This window comes from Aethalodelphis obliquidens, unplaced genomic scaffold, assembly GCF_003676395.1.
Source record: "Aethalodelphis obliquidens isolate GAN/ISIS:26980383/991018 unplaced genomic scaffold, ASM367639v1 scaffold2, whole genome shotgun sequence".
NCBI classification, from domain to species: Eukaryota; Metazoa; Chordata; class Mammalia; order Artiodactyla; family Delphinidae; genus Aethalodelphis; species Aethalodelphis obliquidens.
In genome coordinates this window covers 8,770,076-8,791,131 of record NW_020837946.1, presented here as the reverse complement: position 1 = coordinate 8,791,131, position 21,056 = coordinate 8,770,076, and the positions used below count along the sequence as shown (strand labels likewise).

The 21,056-nt window shown below is 46.0% G+C and overlaps 1 protein-coding gene and 2 long non-coding RNA genes across 8 annotated transcripts in view; 1 reads left to right on the top strand and 2 right to left on the bottom strand.

Moving 5' to 3' along the window:
* Nucleotides 1-2,692: 2,692 nt before the first annotated feature.
* LOC113626857 (uncharacterized) lies at nt 2,693-5,025 on the bottom strand. Its single transcript, XR_003435306.1, has 2 exons — nt 4,980-5,025; nt 2,693-4,247 (listed from the first exon to the last, which is right to left on the bottom strand). It is a non-coding gene; the product is annotated as an uncharacterized LOC113626857 (long non-coding RNA).
* Nucleotides 5,026-7,380: 2,355 nt separating this feature from the next.
* On the bottom strand, nt 7,381-19,802 carry LOC113626861 (uncharacterized). Of its 3 annotated transcripts, none has more exons than XR_003435309.1 (5): nt 19,447-19,802; nt 10,431-10,546; nt 9,195-9,385; nt 7,708-8,518; nt 7,381-7,549 (listed from the first exon to the last, which is right to left on the bottom strand). It is a non-coding gene; the product is annotated as an uncharacterized LOC113626861 (long non-coding RNA). The 3 variants fall into 3 exon arrangements; XR_003435310.1 differs by lacking the exon at nt 19,447-19,802 and adding an exon at nt 18,549-18,862; XR_003435312.1 differs by lacking the exon at nt 10,431-10,546 and having other exon boundaries at nt 19,447-19,801.
* The window catches only part of CAB39 (calcium binding protein 39), an 86,769-nt gene continuing 84,686 nt past the window's right edge, over nt 18,974-21,056 (top strand). For 2 of the 4 annotated variants that reach the window (XM_027118778.1, XM_027118760.1), the window contains exon 1: nt 18,978-19,253. The gene's annotated coding sequence lies outside the window, so the exon portion shown is untranslated. Of the gene's footprint in view, nt 19,254-21,056 lie in introns of all 4 variants that reach the window. The other 2 variants (XM_027118789.1, XM_027118769.1) reach the window with 2 other exon arrangements.

Here is a 21,056-nt window from a genome sequence, read left to right as displayed (position 1 = left end):
CCAGCTCTGCCTCTGATTAGCTCTGTGGTTCTGGCCACATTACCCAGCCTCTCTGAGCTTCAGTTTTCTCTGTACAACTCCTCACCATCAAGTCTAAGATGCACTTTTTTTTTCCTTCACATTTTAACATCTCTGAAATTAGGATGCAATTTGCAATCAGTGTCAGGTTACAACGCAGTTGACAAGGTGTTGTTGGGGTTTTTTTGTCCTTAATGTTACACAGAGTAGCATTCGATTTGATGAAGTGCAGCATTTCCCTTTTGCTTTAGGATCAGCAATCACACAGGTAAAGCCTCTGGCACAGGACCTGTGCAGAGTAGTTTCCAAAAAATTTGCGATTTTAATACTATCCCTTCAAGATTTTAAAAAACAGTCTTAAAGTCTTTGTGAATTGTTTGATTCCTACCCTCAGACTCTGCACAACCGTCATTACGGGCCTTAGGAGGTGCTCTTGCAAGGCTTGTTGGGGGAAGTGCTCTGATGTGTAGGCAGGACTGGAATACAGACTAGAAGACGGGTGCGGGGCTGAGGGGGGGGCAGGGGTAGAAAACAGAGAGGGATTAACAGGAGGAGAAATTAAAAGTGAAGTAATAATCGATCGTCTCCTTGGAACTTTACAGTGGCAACTGAAATGTGAGTGATGCCGGTTCCAAGCCTGGGAAAGGCAAATGAGCTCAGATGAAGTGATCGAGCCTCACGAATGACTCAGCAAGGAGCAAAGAAGAACATGCAGAACAAATCTTCCTGAGCCGTAGAGAACCAGAGGCTAAGCTCCGCCAGACCTGGAAGAGTTGAGAAGCCATAAGCTTTGGTTACTGTAAAGTTGGAAGTTGAAAATCTAAGACTTTTTCTTTCCTTTCTTCTTTTTAACCGGAAGAGAGAGACCGTTGTTTGGTGCAAAGCTCCCTATCAATCTTTAAAGAAATGAAGGAACACTGTTAGGTACACGGGAGTAGATCTGGAAGTAACGCCTGCATTTACCCCCGGTAGAACCCAGCTCCCTCTGCCCTCATTCACCCCACACCCAGATGATTGGTTCAATACAAATTGTATCAGTTTTGTTAAAATTTTGTTAGTGTGTGAGTATCTGGGTATTTGTATTTGACTTTAAGATTTGAATGGTTAGTGTGCTTTTCGAAATGCCTTTTAGGAAAGGATTTCATTGCTTAATGGAGCAGGGTAATATTTAGAGTAAAATCAGGGTTTGATCTGCACTGATCTGGAAAAGTTCTGCAGGATGTCAAATGTTTATGGTTTTACAGGTCCCAATTGTAAGAATCAGGGAAAGACATTAAAACATCAAGATAGGGGCTTCCCTGGTGGCGCAGTGGTTGGGAGCCCGCCTGCCGACGCAGGGGACGCGGGTTCGTGCCCCGGTCCAGGAGGATCCCACATGCCGCGGAGTGGCTGGGCCCATGAGCCATGGCCGCTGAGCCTGCGCGTCCGGAGCCTGTGCTCCGCAACGGGAGAGGCCACAACAGTGAGAGGCCCGCGTACCGCAAAAGAAAGAAAAAAAAATCAAGATAAATAAGCTTACAGAGAAACTTGTGTAAGTAGTGACTCAGGACATTCATTCTTAGGAGAAGGGAATTATTCTGTTTTTTTTTTTTTTTTTTTTTTTTTTTGCTTTTTACGGGCGTCTCTCTTTTTTTGTCTCTCCCCCTCCCGAGCACAGGCTCCGGACGCACAGGCTCAGTGGCCATGGCTTATGGGCCCAGCCGCTCCGCGGCATGTGGGATCTTCCTGGACTGGGTCACGAACCCATGTCCCCTGCATCAGCAGGCGGACTCTCAACCACTGCGCCACCAGGGAAGCCCCCCCAGGAGAAGGGAATTATTAATGAATTACTTTAATGGTAGAATTGCCAACTGTTATGTTACCTTTATGGCTGAATAGAGCAAATGTGAAAATGCTCAGTTTTGTTTATAATTCAGCATACAATTGTGTAAGTGTGCCCAATTCTACTCAAGGAAAGTATAAAGTTGTATAACAGGTTTATATTTAGAAAATATAGATTATACAAAAATGCAGAGCTGAGTTTTTTATCATAAGATAGCTTGGCAAATAGCAACATGCTTAGAAATACTTTCTATGATGCAATATGTCCTTTAATTTAATCAAGATGACTTTTCTTTAGAGATCATTTTTGTTAAAACAGTCAGTGATGGAACTTACATTTGAAACAGTGAGATAGAAATTGGGCTGTTTTAATGTAATTTTAATTTAAAACATTCCATAGTGTTAGAGCTTATTTGCTTGGTAATTTGAATGAGAGTATGTAATGATTATTGGTGAACTTGATGGGATCTTATGTTTTTAGCGGTACCTCCTCTACCCATAATCTGGCCTGTGCTCTGACGTGGTTTGCGATGTAATCACTGTAAAAGAGGCCTGGGCTATTGAACACTTGGATCAACTTAGATCTACAAAGAGATTACAAACACTTTTTGTTGTTGTTGTTGTTGTTGTTGGTTTTTGCGGTACGCGGGCCTCTCACTGTTGCGGCCTCTCCCGTTGCGGAGCACAGGCTCCGGACGCGCAGGCTCAGCGGCCATGGTCCACGGGCCCAGCCGCTCCGCAGCACGTGGGATCCTCCCAGACCAGGGCACAAACCCGCGTCCCCTGCACCGGCAGGCGGACTCCCAACCACTGCGCCACCAGGGAAGCCCTACAAACACTTTTAATGAAGATGTTACAGTGTTGATACTTTATATATTTTGAAAATAATTTTTATCTCTTTTCATATGAAACTTGTCTATGGCATAGTCTGTCCCTATCCCTGGGCTGGTTCCACAAATGACTGGAAATTTATTTGCATGATCCTGGGAGTGGCTAGTAGAGTGTGCTGTGAATATGGAATTGGTATGGCTGGATGCACTGGGGTTTGCAGAAGCCACACCATGACTTTACACACAGATCCTCAGCCTGGAAGAAATCAAGTTTCAGTTTGATGAATTTGCTCTGGGCCATCTCCAGGACACTTTACGTACCTTATGTACCGTTCCTCAGATGCTGTGGCAATACAAATAACATCTTCTGTATCGATCCTAAAATAGCTGGAGATATTGCAGTTCCTTCTTGGAGGCCCTGATGGCAAGTGGAGGCCGGGTGCCAAGTCCATCAGCTGCATCTAGCTGCACCAATCTGGGCATGTGCCACGGCGCGTTGTCACTCAGACCATGCCTGGACTGGAGAGAGTCTTCTTCATTCTAGGTCTCAACAATCCTTTCTGGAATCAGTGGGACTAAACCACAGTAGCCGGCAACTTCCCTGAGCTCTCTTCCACCGTCACAGAATCTTGGGAAGGCCAGATTCCAGCCCAGGCTGATGCTTGAGTGAGGGCTTGGTGTCTCTATTCTAGTCCCTGGAAGGCTTTGACCCCTGGATCCTTCTTCTGGCAGAGGTCATTGGTCACCCTTCAGTATGAGGTCGGGTATGCCTGTATTGAGGCTTGTCCTACCTGCCAAACTCAACCCATTTTGGAGAGGTAGGGAAAGAAATGGGTAAAAGACAACAGGTTAATAGAACTGAACATCTTCTTGCCTTTCTGACCAGCCCAGCATGCACTGCCTGGGGTGGGTCAGTCAGCTTCCTGTGTAAGTGTTACAGGCCACCTCCTGCTATACCTCCCTCACATTTATACACATTCATGTTCACTCTCACATACACTCACTCACCTGTATGCACCACACACACACACACACACTCCCACCAGCCAACTGGACAAACCACCCAAGGGAATCATGCATTTTCCTCAACTTAATAGATGCTCTTTCCCAACTATCCCCTCCCAGCCCCCAAGAAACATGTCATTTACAGAAATCAAGATCCAACTCTTCACCCTAAAATCAAGGACAGGAAGGATCTGGCTACCTTTCATAGGCAACTATGATCTTTTTCATGACAAATTACAGGGTGTCAAAGAGCCTTCTAAACTCCGGTTCACACCACTATGGACAGATAGCACAGATGAGTCCCTGTACTGGGCTTCCCCTCTGCCACCGAGAGCACACCTACAAGCTCCTCAGCTGCTGTCTGTAACCCATATTGGACGCCCCACTGCTCCTGGCGCCACCCAACTGGAAACCGTTGGTCTCAGTCTCACTTGGATACTTGAACATAGAGCCTCGTCCAGTTCCTGCAACCAGCACTCTCCTAGGTAGGTGTCCTTCAACCAGATTATACAAGGTGCAGAGTTTGAAGAGTATATTCATCTTTTGAAGCTCAGGTCTTCCGTCCAGGACAACCTAGAAGAAACTTACAATGGGAAGTTAGCAAATCCTTGACCACACCCAGCAAGGACTGATGTCATTGTAAAGAAGAAAAACTGGGAGCTCCAGCTAAAACAGGACAGCCCTGTATGGGGCTGGGTCCACCAAGACAGGAGACATCAGTCTGGAAGGGAAACTAGGATATAACTAGGTTGCATATTCATACAAATCCCATGTAAGTACTTTGAGCCCTCAAACCCCTGCCTCTATTTTTTCTCACCAGGCCCAGACCCTGTATGGTGGCCCTATCAAGGTGGTCACAGTAAGAGACTCACTTCCAATCATTTTCAATTCATGAAGTCAATTTGGAGGAACCAGTCCATCCATTAAGCTGGACATTCTGAGGACAAACAGTTCAGATGTGGGCCTGTGGGCCAGCAGAGAAGGCCTTCTGGACGTGCGGGGATCAGTCCAGGTCTTCGGTGATACTCTGAGGCCTGAACCACACCAGGTGGGTTCTGAGGACTCACAGGTGTAGTCCTCCAAGGCCTCCTGGTCAGGGGCAAAGCCCTACTTGACTGATGTTCTGACCCACAGTTATTTCCTGGACCCTGTCTTTACACTACGTGTGGGCCAGTGTCCCCTCCCCCAAAATGTATATGCAAAATACTTAAGGTTGACTTGACCAGGTTTCTGCACTCAAGGGGCAAAACTCTTATACATCAGGAATAATACTTCTCTGGTTGCCATAGGTATTCAAAAACTCACTTTTGGGCTTCCCTGGTGGCACAGTTGTTGAGAGTCCACCTGCCGATGCAGGGGACACAGGTTTGTGCCCCAGTCCGGGAAGATCCCACATGCCGTGGAGCAGCTGGGCCTGTGAGCCATGGCCGCTGAGCCTGCGCGTCCGGAGCCTGTGCTCCGCAACGGGAAAGGCCACAACAGTGAGAGGCCTGCGTACCGCAAAAAAACAAACAAACAAAAAAACTCACTTTTTCATTACCATCCTGTCAACAGACTTCCTCAGAATAAAAGGAATATTCTTTGGACCCCCAAATTAGCAAAAACTCCTCCCCAAATCACGATCTTATCTGCCCTCATCCAAGCCTATTCTAACTCAGCCCACCCATGTCCGCCTGGCTTGGAAGCCTCCCAAACATATATACGGGGCCACCATGTTGCTAGAAAACTTTTGCTCTGTTGCCAATTTTTCAAAGAATCTAGTTCTGTGAGAAACCAACTCCCAGGACACAGATAACATTAAAAGAGGTTTTAAGGCTTGGAGAGATGAACTTAACAGAATCTGACATACTGGGCCTCAAAGGCTAACGACAGCGTCTGGAAACAGCTCTCAGAGACAGGAAAACTCAGCCCTGGTCACTTAGAGTGGGCACTTAACTTTCAAAGATGGGGTTTTCAAGCAGCTAGCCTAGGCAACCTCTCAGCTAAACCTTTATCATATGAGCCCAAATAACAGGAGCTGGCAGAGGCCAGCCTAACTCAAGGAAGGTGCTCCATTCTAAATAAATTATAGCTTAGCGCTCCTACAACCTCCAGCATGACCAGATACCAGCAACAGGCCAGTGTTGCATTCAGCAGCCCCTGGACAAGGTCCTGTACCATTGGGTAGGGACTTCCAGAGGACAGAGGACAGGGGAGGCTTGCTCTGCCATTATGACCCCTTCAGCATGTTCCCTGGGGAAGAGCCAGCACACAGGCCTGTACTTCTTCCAGGACAGAAACCCAGACACATCCAGATGTGAGGTTTCTGGCAGAATATACTCAGGTCCAGGCAAGGGCTGAGAAGACTCTAAAGGCTCCCTATTTCCCTTGGATGCCAGAGGCCCCTGAAAAACTGTACTCTGTAATGGTTGTGGCCTCTCGAATTGCTGGTGTTACGGATGATGTCACCAAGACAATGCACATGATCTCCTGGACCAGAGCCCATTTCCAGCCATCACAGCCCTATTGGTCAAGGTTAGATTCTAATCCACCGACTACCTAGTGGCCTGAGTTTGCACCCCAGTTCTGGAAGTACAGTTCAAAGCCCAATGAGTGTCAATCCACCTCTCTGTCCCCTGGTTTTATTCAAATAATAAGTGAGTCAGAGACCAGAGAGGTCCTACCATTGCTATACACAGAGATGATTTTTAGCCAGAATCCATTCTGCTTAGTATATACTTGTAGAAATAGTGTAGTTCTGGTGAATAAACATGTTTAATATGACTCCTGGCTGCATGTCATATAGTCAGCATGCCCCATGCCCTCATCCTGCCTCTAATGAGCTTTCTAACTTTGTCAGGTTTTTTATGACCCAGGACACAATTTTGTACAGTAAGTACAGATTCTTAAGCTGCTTAAAATGGCTCCTCAGTCCCAGGCACTGTGCTAGGCCTGGGGACAGCACAGAGAATACCCAAGGGCCCTGAGGATTCTCACGAGCTTCCTGGCTATCATTGTCCCCTAGGATCTCGTCCCAGACATGCTTGCTTCACCAAGGGGAATCATATCTGATACACCAAAAAAAAAAAAAAAAAAAAAAAAAAAAAACCACCACGGATGTCTAGATCTCTCAGGCTACAAGAGAGACAATTCCAGAATGGAGACATCATCTGGTCTCCTCGCCCTTCTCAGCATCATGCCCTTGCTGAAATCTGGAAGGCCTCTTTCTGATTCAACTTCCTGTGAAGTTGCAGAGGTGGTGAATCCTGTCACATGCTGCCATCAGAGACCCCTGAGGGTACATGTTCTGCCCAGTGGAGCCTTCCCTGCCTGCCCTCGCTCCCCTCCAGGAAGAGGAATCAGACGGGGTCAGGGCTGGCTAAAGGCCTGCACACCTTTTACTTCCTGGCCAGTCTTTCCCCTGGACTTTCCCTCTTTGGGATCTCCCCTCCTCCCAGCTTTTAGGGCTGCCTCTGGCATTTCTGACTTTCAGATTCACCCTTCGCTTCATAATGGTCAGTCCGACAGCTCCCCCGTGAGCAGCACCTGCTGCGGTCCAGCTCTGCCTCAGCCTGCGCCCTGCCTGGCACCTGTCCAGCTGATGTTAAAGACATCCCTGGGTGTGTTTACCCCCAGCTCATCTCAGAAGTATCTCAGACTGATTCCTTGCTGTCCCATTCAACATAGGACGTGAGAGCTTCCTTCCGTAACTCCAACACTACCTGAGGCAACTAGGGCCATGCTGTCCTTCTCTGTTTACTCATGTCCTGAGCTGTCGAAAGGGTAGTTGTCCTCAGGAGGGCTGAACAGAGTATCAGGGCACAGTTGGTTGTTATTCCAGCCGGGCAGTCGGGGGCAACGTGCCGGCTGCCATCAAAGGGAGGTCCTCACTGGAGCTGTGACAGAAAAAATTCACCTGATAATTAAGAAGATGATTTATTCAGGTGATTGCAATAAGGAGAACATCCACTGATGAGGAACGTTTCAAAGAAAAGGAAGGGGACCAGGGGTTTTATAGAGGCAGGTAAACAAGGGAGCCATCTTGGAATCTTACAGGAGTCATGAGAAAGGATGGAGTTGAGACTTCCCTTGGAGACTCTGAGGGCAGTGTGGTCCTTTGTGGTTAGCTGGCTTGTCATTTCCAAGGCACAGAGGGGTCCGGGGATTTCTTAAGCATCACTGCTGAAGTTGCACAGAGCTCAGGTAACGCTCAGTAATGTCAGTCCCGCCTCCCTGTTCCAGATGACTATCTTTTGTCACTGAACAACTCAGAGGCAAGCATAAGTCTCCCAAGGGGCAGGAAGCAGGGCCTAAGAAACAGTCTCTCCAGAGTTCTCGCTGGTGTTGTTCTTCTAAAACTGGTGGCGCATCTGTTGAGAGGTGGGGCAGAGGTCAGTTGTTTTATGGTCCTGGAGATCAGATATCTTAAAAGAGGGATGCCTAAAATAGAGACATAATAGTATAAGAATTGTATTAAGGTAAAGAGCCAGGAGTTGAACCTTGAGAATTCACCAGTCCAGGGGATTCTAGAGGAAGAAAATCTTGCAGCACCACTCCTTGAGTTTCTCAAAGCTAAGATGGCCATACTCTTGGTGATGTTGTGTGTCGTCTTGGCTACCTTTCATTCACGGGCACGTGTGATCCAAGTATTTTGTTGGCCTTCCTTAGTGGTCCAGCAGCAGCTTGTCCAGGGAGAATTCCAGCCTGTGCATGGTCTGCTGTGGAGCTGGGTCCTTAAAGGTTGCTGCCAAGTCACTAGGCTACAGCTTGCAGAGCTTCTTCAGATTCTGGGGGGAAAGGCCAGCTGCAAGGCAACCTGAAGTGCTGATAGGATCCAGGTAGACAAGTTTTAGTGCTTGGTAATGCTGAGTCAGGCAGGAGGGAGAAAAATTTGAAAAGTTAGTTTGGAAGATTGTAGTCAGATATTGAAGAAAACTGAAAGAATTGAAAATGTGGTAAGGATCGACAATTTTGACAAGGCAACAGATCCAGTCCAACTTAAAGGAAGGGACCAAAACTGGTTTTTCCATGAGGGGTGGGGGAAGGAGGTCAGTGAAACCTCATCAGACAAGACAGAGTTTGCACAGTCATCAGCTACCTGCAATGTACAAACAACTGCAAAAAAGAAGAAAACTCAAAGGCAACAAACAGGGTGAGAGTCTGATAACCTGGAAGGGTGTGCTATAATTGAAACACACATTTTCTCTTTTTTGATACCCCTCTTTTGGCAAGGATAACCTCAAAGAAAGATTTTTCTTGATCACAAAATAAGGCTGGTTTCAGTAGATTTGGCCTATTTACATAGGTACCTCCAGAATGACGATCTTCCACATAGGCCTGCTTAAGTTCGTTTGCTGGAAGTTCTAATAAGGTATCTCAGATTGGCTGTTGAAAGCCTCTTCAGGCTAGGAAGCCAAGCCTAGGATTTGCCATCAAATTCACCTGCAGTGCTCATAAATTTGAGCAAATTCCTCTCTTCTCAAGGTTGCCCAATTATCCTAAGGCTCATGGGCCTGCCAGGAAGTGATCTTCCTTACTCACCTGTAAGGCTGGGAACTCGGCAAACAAGTACCAGGTCAGTTTTCCCAAGAAGGCTTTGTAACCATTGGCTCCATAAAATCAACCTTAGTTCCTTAGAAGTATCAGGTCATTTCTGATCAAATGAACATCATTCTCAAATATGATATTCCAGGCAAAGCCTTGGGGTCATAACCAGTGCTTCCAATTTTGTCCTGTTAAAAAGGAAGACAGATTCTTATTGAACCTATGCAAATAATTATATTGCCATGAAATTAAGAATACTCACAAGACTTTCTGAATTTTGGAACCATCAAGGAGGGAGCATAAGATATTTACACATGGTTTGTTTCTGGTTAGCAAAGCATAGTCTACTGAATTATTATGAGTTATAGATAGCTTTAGGAAAAGAGAATGGAGTTCCTTATATACCTAGAAAACAGAACATTAAAACAACACCAACAATATTCCAAACAAAACCCACCATCACCCCTCATTCATTCATTCGGTCCTAGGTAACTAATTCTTGTTCCCCTGGATTTTGGTTTTGTATTCTCATGAATTCATCTGTGTCTCAGCTAGAATTCTAGAAATCCTGACTCAGCCCACTGGTATGGTCTCACAGTTGTCTAAATAAGGCCACCAGAAGCCTGTACCCCAAAGTGCCTAGCATAGTCCCTTTCCACAGGACTCTGAGACAGCGCTTCTTTGTCAAAGACAAGCACTCTAGTCTATAGCTGATTGTAAGTGCTTTCAGGGAAGCATCAGAGAAACCCAAAAAACTACCTTTAGATGACAAAATAAGATGGCTGTGGTTAACCTGTTACTGACATTTTCAAAAGTGAAAGATAGGCTGGGAGTTCATAACAAGAATAATACAACTGACAAGGAAATTTGGTCGTTTCTACAGCACAGAAACCAAAATAATAAAGTCAATCCAGAAAATGTTTTAGGTAAAATATCTGTTAACATAACGAGTAACTCTATTTTCAAAGAAGAGTAGACATTATATCTAATTTATAAAAATGGAGGAACGTAATCTTCAGAGGAAAAATATCTTCAGATATAACATATAGTAATCCTGACATAATATACACTAAGAATATATAAAGAATATCAAGTAAAGAGACTCTGTAAATCTGGAATTGGTCCTAAACCTCTGCATATTAATATAAGCCCATAGTAAAGGATATTAGTTTCCAGTTGAAAACTGCCACTGTAGTAGTTAAATTCAAATTAAAGAAGCTATGGCTGAGTTACCATTTTAGGAAATAGCTAAATTATGCCTGACAACACCTCCTGTGGTTGTCTACAGTTGGTCCTGTGTCCATGGGTTCTACATCTGTGGATTCCAGCAACCGAGAACAGAAAATATTCTGGAAAAAAAAAATTCCAGAAAGTTCCAAAAAAGCAAACTTGAACTTGCAGCATACCAGCAACTATTCAAATAGCATTTACATTGTATTTGCATAACATTTACATTGTGTTAGGTATTATAAGTAATCTAAGGAATACGGGAGGATGTGAGTAGGTTATATGCAAATACTTTGCAGTTTTCTATAAGACTTGAGTATCCACAGATTTTGGTATCTGTGGGAGATCCTAGAACCAGATCCTTGTGGATACTGAGGGATGACTGTACTATCAGGTACAGCAGCACCAAGAAACAACAGGGCCAATGAGAGCATTGACAACACTCTAGGAATTTTCCCCAGAGCATATAGTTCCTGAAATCCGAATTTAATTACAATTTACCAAACTGATTTATTACCCTGGGACATGCTAAGCAGCATCTCTTCTGATTTAACAACTCTTCCTATGCAACTCATCAGTAGTAACCATCAAATATACCCAATTATTTCCTGCCTTTTCTCTTTTTACAATGAGAGAACAAATCCTTTGTGTTTTTTCCTTTGGGAAATCTTAAAGACAGTCTTGGGTGCAAAAGGTATTATTTAGGATCAATTTGGGGTAAGACAAAATATCAAAAGTTGTCAGGATATTCGAACACCTGAATACGGTAGGATCATGAGTTCCTGAGAAATAATACTTGGTACTTACTTAAAGTGACAAGAAAGGATTTTAAAAATAAGCATAGGAGGTAACGTGATTGTAAAGAATCTTAGCTCTTTCCTAAGTAAGAAAACTTTGTTCTCTTAAAGAATCAGGGACATAATAAAGTCAGCATAAACCATAAAAATTATTCTGGCAAAACACAGAATCTTTGTTACCTTGGCAAACCACACAGAAGGTACAGAATAACCTTTTACAGCTTCATATTCATTTCTGATTGCTGCTCTAACAAATTTGGGAGCTTAAAACAACACAGATTTATTATCTTATAGTTCTAGAGATCGGAAGTCCAAAATCAGTCTCACTGGGTTAAAGTTAAGATGTCAGCAAAGCTGGCTCCTTCTGGAAGCTTCAGGAGAGCACCCATTTCCCTGCTTTGTCCAGCATCTACAGGCCCTTTTCATTCCTGGCTCATGGCCCCTTCCCCAGTCTTCAAAGCCAGCAGTGAACTAGCTTTCAATCTCTTTCAGTGTCTGTTGTCATATCACCGTTTTCTTATTCTGACCCTCCTGCCTCCCTCCTATAAGGATCCTTGTGATTACACTGGGCCCCCCAGATGTCCAGAATAATCTCCCCATCTCAAGGTCCTTAACTTAATCACCTCTGCAAAGTTCCTGTCACCATGTAAGGTGACATATTCACAGGTTCCAGAGATTGGGCCATAGCCACCTTTAGGGGGCTATTAGTCAATAGCCATTAGTCAATCTACCAAACCTCTCACGAAAGGCAGACGAATAATTTTCTCATTTTACTGGAGAGAAAAACAAATTCAAGTTTTGTGTCCATATATTTGATACTAAAACTCTTTTTAAAAAATCTTATAAATAAATCCATAAAAAAAATCCACCAAAACTTAGCCAGCTTTGACAAATAAAATCCCCTTTTCTAGACCTTCTGTACCTTTCTATATCCATTCAGGTTGTAACCTACACGTTCCTCTTTCTCATTATGGAACAACAAGTCCGTTTACTTTAGGACAAAATTACTCTTTTTTTTTTTTCTTAACAAAACACATCCTGCATACCTCAACTCCCGGAAACATTCCCCTGATCTTACTGAGCCACCATCTTCCCGGACCTCCACCCTATTCTGTCTTTGCTATTACACAGTGGGAGCCCTCGTCCTTCTCCTATGCTCCCATGAAATCTCCTCCCTCCTTAGGGACCTCCAGGCATCTGTGATTCCCTTCTCTTTCTTGTATCTTCAACTTCTTTAACTGTTCCTTCTCACAAGCACTTAAACGTGCTCAAGTCTCCGCTGTCTCCCAGACCCTCTCTTGACCAGGCCTTCCTCTCCACTTCCCTGTCTTGAAAGTGCAACCTCTACTCATATTTTCCCTCTCCATAGCTCCTGTTCACACCTTAAACCCACTGCCATATGAGTGCCTCTTCACCCATCACTCCACTGGTACGGCTCTCTTCAAGGTCACCAAAATCCTCCTGTTGCCACATCCAACCGATAACTTCCAACTTTGTATCACTTGATCCTACTGTAGCACTAGACTGCTGACTATTCTTTCTCTGGAAATGTGTCTGTGGGATATTATGCTCTCCTGGTTTTCCTCCTATCTTTTGACTTCTCCTGGATGGCATCCATCTAATGAATTAGCCCTATTATCCAACGAGTTGCCTATGTCAAAAGCCAGGTTTTCATCCTATAGTCTATATTCTCCCCTACCACCTATAGCCTTCAAATCACCAATTACTGCCTTCTAGATATTTTTTTTTTCCTAACTGATTCACTTTTTTTCCATGCCCCCTAGTTCAGGCCCCATTTCTCTTGCCAGAATGAAAATAGCCTCCCACTGGCCTCACTACCTCTAGTCTGGCCTTCTTCCCACCCACAGTGCATGCAGGATCAGAGTGACGTTTATAAGTCTGAAGCACAGATCTGAGCTGGTCACTCCATGGCTTAAAGTTTCAGTGTTCATTCCTCCCAACCTACCCCCATCGCCTTCATGTTGAAATCCAGTCTCCTTAACACGGATGATAAGGATCTTCAAATATTAGAACTTTGTTTATCCTTCAGCCTTATCTAGTGCCAGTTTCCCTCCGCATTCCTGCCATTTGCGACAACATGGATGGACCTGGAGGGTATTCAGGTATTCTCCTAAGTGAAATAAGTCAGGCGGAGAAAGACAAATACTGCATGTTCTCATTTATATATGCAGAATCTAAAAAAGATGAACTCACAGAAATAGAGAGTAGAATGATGGCTGCCAGGGGCTGCAGGTGGGGGAAATGGAGAGATGTTCATACTATATCTAATGTAAATATAATATATATAATGTACATATATCACATATGTAATGCTCATAGAGATGTACATATCTAATGTACAGCGTGGTGACTATAATTAGCAGAGAGTAGATCTTAAATGTTATCACCACACACATACACACAAAATCATAATTATGTGAGGGGGTGAAGATTTGAACTAACCTTATTATGGTAGTCCTTTTGCAATACATACATGTATCTAATCACCATAGTGTACACCTTAAACTTACATATGTTGTATGTCAATAATACTTCAGAAGTCGGGGAAAAAAAAGAAATAACAAATTAAAAAAATAAAATTCGCCTCCGCAAGCTCTAAGCTGTATATACTGTATGTTCACTGTGCTTTCCTGCGTTGGGTGGAAAGCACAGTGGGTTGGGTGGAAAGCACAGTGGGTTGGGTGGAAAGCACAGTTGGGTACATGATTTTCTTTGAGCATTTACCCCCATTTTCAACTGGCTAAATCTTATTTATACTTCAAGTCTCACTCTTCTGTAATTGCTGTTTTTTTGTGTGCCTTTCCTGGACCACAGGCTCACTGAATGCAGGGGCCATGTATTGGCCCACTGTCTCATTCCCACGGCTTGTGCCCAGTAATTATGTGCTCTCAATATGTATTTGTTGAATAAACAAAGTTTTAATGAGATTCAGAGCAGGTTTTGTGGGTATGAGGGTGTGGGAAGGGTGAATGGGTGGAAAGAGCAGTTAAACAGGAGAGTTAACAGAGTTCAGGCTTCAAAGGTGGAATCTTGGTGACTGCAGAGACCAGGATGGCGCTAACCAGGTGGTTGGTGAGTAGAGTGGAAGTGAAGGTCACTGGGGCAGAGAGTATGAGGGAACCATGACCTAACATATCAGATGAGTGGCACTTATATTGCCCTGGAGAAGTCAGGCACAGGGTGGGGTGGGGAGGGAAGCTGTGAGTCAGGCTTCAAAGTCCTTTCACGAGTGGTGTGATTAAGGCAGGGAGGTGCCTTTTTCGATGGCCCAGCTTCAGCAGAAGACAGGAAGGGAAATGAACATGATGGAAGCATTAACACAGGACCAATACGGACTCCAGGAGAATGATGACCCTCCTGTGTGACTCTGAGGTCTGTGGACATAGCATGGGAGACTGAGGGGCCCCTGTAGAGAGGCCTTCAAGATGAAGAGGTCAAGGAATTTCCAAGAAAGAGGTCATGCCTCATAGACTATAAAGTATAGAGTATATTATATAATACATATATATTATATTAATAGAAAGGGCTTGGAGTCCAGTAGAAGGATTGAAAAGGTATCTCCCCAAGGGCAAATTCAAGTGCTCAGATGGTCAAGTGCTCAGATGACGCTGCTTCTTTCACTTTGGCTTCAGAATTTGTTACAAACTCCTTTTTCCAGAAACTTCTGCCATCTTGCTGCTATAATTCTCAGCTGCAGTGGACTTATCCCAGTTAAAAGATTAATCTGGAATCCTGCTCTGACCCTTAAATCAAAGGAATCCAAACCTTGCATGTGGGATTATCCACCCCCGTGCATTCTTTTATTCTGTGGGAAATTGGGTCCCTACTTGTTTTTGTGGAATGTCAGCACAATAAAGCCCACCTTTTGGGGGACTGCCGTTAAAAAGAAAACTCTTAAAAAAAAAATGCAGTGGGAGTAAACTCCTCATTGAACAAAGTTTCAAAATTAGATAAAACTTGCAGTCTGCTCACTGAAGGGGGCGAGGTGCCTCCCTTCCCTGGTAACTAGAGAGAAGCAGAGACAGCCTCAGGAACCATCTTGCTCAGGGCTTGTCATCAGTTGATTTCTCTCTGAGCCTAGACAGCTATAGTTTTTCTAATAGCTTCTAATATGTTTGAGATCAATTGTCCTTGGTTGGAATGAACTTTACTTGTAATGTGTTATTATTTTACTTATATTTCATACTTTTTATTTAGGTTTTTCATATATATATTCACTGGCAAGATTATATATATTCACTGGCAAGAGTCACTGGTTTTCTTTGTGTGTGCGTTGCATTTATTGAGGTTTTGGTATCAAGGCTATAACCAGAATAAGAATAATCCTCCCCCATCCCACCGCCAACTTGTTAGAAATGGCGAATCACAGGCCCCACCCTCGACCAAGGGAATCAATATCTGCATTTCATCAAGATCCCCTGGTAATGCACGTGCACATTAGTTTGAGAAGCTGTCCCAGGCCTTGACATTTACCGGAAACTGCTTCTTCCATAGTCTCATGGTAAGCAACCTGGCTCTCCTCCTTTCTAGCACCTCCTCCTTTCCAGCTCACTTGGCCTACGGTGCTGATTACACCATCCTTTCACCCATCATTCCTTAGATCCTGCTGCCACTTCCACAGAGTCTCTGCCCTCCCATGGCTCCCACCTCCTCCCCCATTTCCTCATTCCTTCCTATCCAGCTCGGAGGCAACAGTCAGCAATTATTATTATTACTTCCTTGTATATGCTCTCGCCTTCCTTTCCCCTTTTTCCCTCCATGGAATTATCTAAGAAAAATAACCCCGGCTGAATCCAAGTCTCCACCATCCTGTGCTGGCACCATCCCAGCAAATTGTGGCCTCTGAAAGACAGACTATCCCGCTGACTGGCCCGTCTGTACACCTTCCCCTCTCCCCTCCAGCTTCCAACACCTCTACCTTGTCCACGCTCTAAGCTGATGACCTTGCTTGCTTCCTATTTCCCTGAGAAAAGAGAAGCCCTCAAAGGAAACGTCCACACGTTCTGCCACCTCATCCCCGGGGCTGCCTGTCCTCCGTTACTGTGAGGGAACGCTTGCCTTGCTGGTCTCCAAGGCCAGACCCACCACTGTGCGCTGCAACCTTCTCTACTTGCTCACTCAAGGATAACTCTCCACAAAATGCTGCCCCACCCCAGTCATCATCAAATTTTCCCTCACTACTGAATCATTCCTGTCAACACGGAAGCTGGCTCTAACAGCTCCCATCCTCAAAACAAAACAAAATGAAATAAAACAAAAAATCTGTTTTGACTTCACTCTCCCTTCTGGCTGCTGCCCCATTTTTCCACTCTCCTTTAGAACAAAGCTTCATGAAAATATTGTCTGCACCCATGGTCTCTCATTCTAGAGCCCAATTCTCTCTACAGAGGTCTTTCTAGGTCTTATTCTTTCTAGAGACCACTCCTGTCAGGCTTTCCCACCCACTTCTGCTGAAACAGCTCTTCCCAAGGCCACTAGTTACCTCTGTGGCACTGACACCAATGACCAATCACCACTATAATCTTACTTGAACTATTAGCCACATTCAGAGCCATGGATCCATCCTCCATCCCTGATCTTCCAGCATGTGAACCTCTCCTGGGTCTCCTCCGGCCACGCTGGCTCCTCTCAGCATCCTTTGCTGGTTCCTTGTCATCTCCCTGACCTCTCAGTGTTGGGGCCCAGGCTCACCCTTGGCCTTGTCTTTTATTAACCCTCTCTCCCTAAAGGATCTCCCTGAGTACTGTATTGAGATTTTACTTACTCTGAGGACTCCCCCAATTCTATCTCCAGTGCAGACCTCTTCCCCAAACCCCAGACTTCTACATCAAGCTCCCTCCTTGGGTGTCTCACAGGCAGCTCAACTTAATATGCCCCCAAATGTATTTCCAAGTTCCTCCCTTCATATCTGTTTCTGTTTAAGTCTTCCCCATTTCCCCAAATTGTATCTTCCAGTTGCTTGAGAAAACAAAAGACAAAAAAACATACACACAAAAACTTAGAAATCAGCAAAATCAGGCTTCCCTGGTGGCGCAGTGGTTAGGAATCTGCCTGCCAATGCAGGGGACACGGGTTCAAACCCTGGTCTGGGAAGATCCCACGTGCTGTGGAGCAACTAAGCCCGTGCGCCACTACTACTGAGCCCACGTGCCACAACTACTGAAGCCCACGTGCCTAGAGCCTGTGCTGTGCAGCAAAAGCCACCACAATAAGAAGCCCATGCACCACAACAAAGAGTAGCCCCTGTTCGCCGCAACTAGAGAAAGCCTGTGCGCAGCAATGAAGACCCAATGCAGCCAAAAATAAATAAACAAAAAAATTTTTTAAATGAATAAAATCTATCTTTAAAAAAAAAAAAGAATTCAGCAAAGTCATGTCAGCTCCCCCTTTTAAATGTGGCTAGAACACGACTACTTCTTTAGTCTTCCACTGGGCTGAGTCTGTCTTCTTGTCACTGGACTATTTCCAAAGCCTTCCAACTGGTCTGGATGAAACTCTCAGGCCCTTCAGGCTGGGCTTCACACCACAACCAGAGTAATTCTTTTGAAATGTCAGACCACATCCTTTCTCTGCTCAAAACCCTCCAAATATCTCCCGCTCTCATTCAGAGTAAAAACCAAAGTCCTCACTTTGGTCTATATGGCCTCCCTCTCTTCTTATCTCTCCTCTCTCACCTCAGGGCTCTTGCCTTGCTGGGCTCCAAGGCATCCCCACCTCAGGGCCTTGGTCCTTGCTGTTCCTTCTGCTTTTCCATACTCATAGCTCACAGCAGTCTCTTTCTTCAAGTAGCTTGCCCCCTGCGGGAGCGCTAGAAATAACAATACCCTGCACTCCCTCGCCTCTTTAGCCTGTGTGCTTTTTCTCCATAGTACTAAAAACCATCTGATATCATATATATGTTGGTTTATTTGTTGTCTCAGGAGCAGGTAATGTTTCGTTCAGTGCCCCACCACCTAGAACAGTGCTTGGCACACAACAGATACTCAAAAATAGCTGTTCAGTTACAAATTAAAAGCAAAGCAACAGAAAGAAATGAAAATATACATGTATGGCATTTTTATGTACCAGAGTCTGTTGTCAGAGCTTTGCGATGCATTATCTCATTCAACCTCATAAGCCTATGGTACTATGCTATTATACTTCTGTGTGAGTGTATGTGAAGGAACGTAGGAACAGGGACAGGAAATAGCCCATAGCGACTAAATGGTGGAGTTGAGATTTAAATCCAGGCTTTTGAATCCTACTAATATGGGTCATTCGATCACTTTCTACACTCTCTCTCAGAGGATGCTAAAATGAGAGTTACCTGTCCCTCGAAAGTAGGAAGGAATGAGTCTGCACAAGTCAGCCCCCGGCCTTTAGCAGAAATAGAGCTTTGTTAAGAGTTCAGGAAGTGGTCGCAGACAGTGGACGTAGGATTCCTTTGGTTAGAGTTCTTAGAACGACGGGACCGGGCTGAGCACCAACATCTCAGCTGCAGGTGAAAGGAGAGGAACTCCCGTTCTCTGCTTCCGCTTTTCTCTGCTCCCCCTCCCGCTGCGGCTCGGCGCGGACTCCTACGCCCCGAGTCCGCCCGGCCGCCCGAGGGCGCCCGAGGCCGAAGGGGGCGTTGCGGCACCGCCCGACGTCGCGCCCTCGGCGGCTGCGCAGACGCACGTCAAAGCCGGGCTCGGGCCGGGAGCGGGGAGCGGCGCGGCCTGGGAGAGACTGAGACTCCGGGAGCCGGGCGAAGGCTGTGCGGGGCCCCGCAGCAGAGCCGCAGCCGGAGCAAGCGAGCGAGAGCAGCAGTGCGGCGGCCGCCGCGGGAGCCCCTGGGCCGCCGTCCGCTCGCGCAGCCGCCGCTGCTGCCGCGGGATCCTGTCACCGGGAGCAGGAGCGGGCGGAAGACAACGGAGGGGCCGAGCGCCCAAGCCGCGCCGCGGGGACCGAGCGAGCAGCCCGAGGCGGCGGCGGCCGAGGACGGAGACGGCGACGACGCGGAGGCGGAGAGGGAGCCGCCCGGCCCAGCCCCGTGAGTGACCCCCAGCCCGACCCTTTTCGAGGTGCGGACGCCAGCCCGGCTTCCGCCTCCCTGCCCCGGCCCGTCACCGGCCCCGGGGCTGCCTCCATTTTCTCGGGTGGCGGCGGCGGCCCCAGCCCGGGAGTCGGCGGGAGCGGCCCGGCCTGCCCTCTCCGCCCGGCCCGGGCTCCTCGCGGAGCCTTACCCCCTCGTCCTCGCCGTCGCGGCGCCCACGGGCCTGCGGCCGGGTCTCCGGAGGCCCCGTGCTCTCCTGCCAGCTTTCCGCGGTTCTGTGGCGGGGCTGGCGGCGTGGGGGCGTCTGCGGCCGGAGCCGGGAGGACAGGGGAGTGCGGGCCCGGGTAACTGTCACTCCCACTGCACAAGGGCTCCGGCCACCTCGCTTCTGGTCCCTGGTAAACTTCCTGTTATCAGGAGGCGGATAGCATCTCTGCGTTCTTCAGTTCGGGAAAATGCCTAACCGATTTCTGGTTAGGAATTGTGCGGTCGGAGCGTTCCCGAGTTCGGTTGAACCAGCCTGCGCGCTGAGTGCGTGCAGGCGCCCTGGTCGGTCCGTGCCAGAGGGATTCAAAGGGGAACCCGGGCCCGCGGTCCCCTCCCCCGAGGAGCTTACGCTGTGGTGCAGGAGATAAGGCTAGTACACAAATAACCACGATACCGGGAAGGAGATGATAAGTCCTGTGAAAGAACTACAGAATGCTAGAAAGGTACCCAGGGAAGACCGGACTGATCGATCACTTCCGCCTAGCAGAAATCTGGAAGGCTTCTTGGGCGAGGCGGTACAAAGCGGGTCTTGAAGGCCCGACGGCATTTGGGAGAGGGGAGGGTTGCAGAAGAGAACGGTATGTGGAGGAGCCGCAAAGCTAGAGGACAAAGGTAAAAAGGTATAGTCTAGAAATAGTATATAGTGCAGTTTATTGCGTAGGGCCACAGTGGGGACTGGGGGTAGGCCAAAGAGTTGCTGGGGGGACAGATCGTTGAATGCTGTAGAGGAGCCGTTTGAGTGGCATTTTAAGGAAACTTAGAGCTGATTTCTCAGTGACTCATGGGCCCGGAAATGTAAGCTAGGGGATATTAAGGGCGCTCTTGTGAAAGAAAGAGAAGGAGGCCCAGTAAAGAGGTGACATTCTGTGCCTTGAATATAATGCAGTTTGAGATCGATTTTGACAGCTTCCCGGATATTCAAATAAATCCACGTCCAGGCTAAGCAAAGGACCTTTTGCAAAAAGCTTCTTTAGATATAAGGCTCTTAAGAAGTAATGGAAAGGTGTGTGTAAAATGAGGTGTTTCTGTTGGTGCAGTTCACTAAAATGCATCAAAACTTCTCGCACTGTGTATTAGGTGTCTACATTTTGGAACTACTGAACTGAACATAACTTAGTTCTTTGAGATGGTTTTTGTGTAAGGCAGTCTAAACTGATGCTTTAAAAAATCAGATTGTCACTAATAGAAAGTTGGACATAGAACCTTTTCTTAGAAAGGTAAAAATTTCTTCATTAGTTTTTAGTTATGAAAATATTTATAGGAGAGCCAGAAATGAAAGTCTTTGGCTTTATTTTGTTCCTTTTTTCCAGATTACTAGCAAATAATTAGCACCTTTATTCGAAGTCTAGAAGTATGGTCTATGGAAGCAGCTTAGAACCTGTGTTGGTTTTGTAAGGACTTATTTGTTGTTTGTTTATATGACAAGTGAATGCCAACTTTTTTTCAGTTAAAAAAAAAGACTTTTGCAGGAAGTACTGTAGAATTTTTAAAAATTATCTTATGTAATCTCACCACTTATGTTACTATTAACAT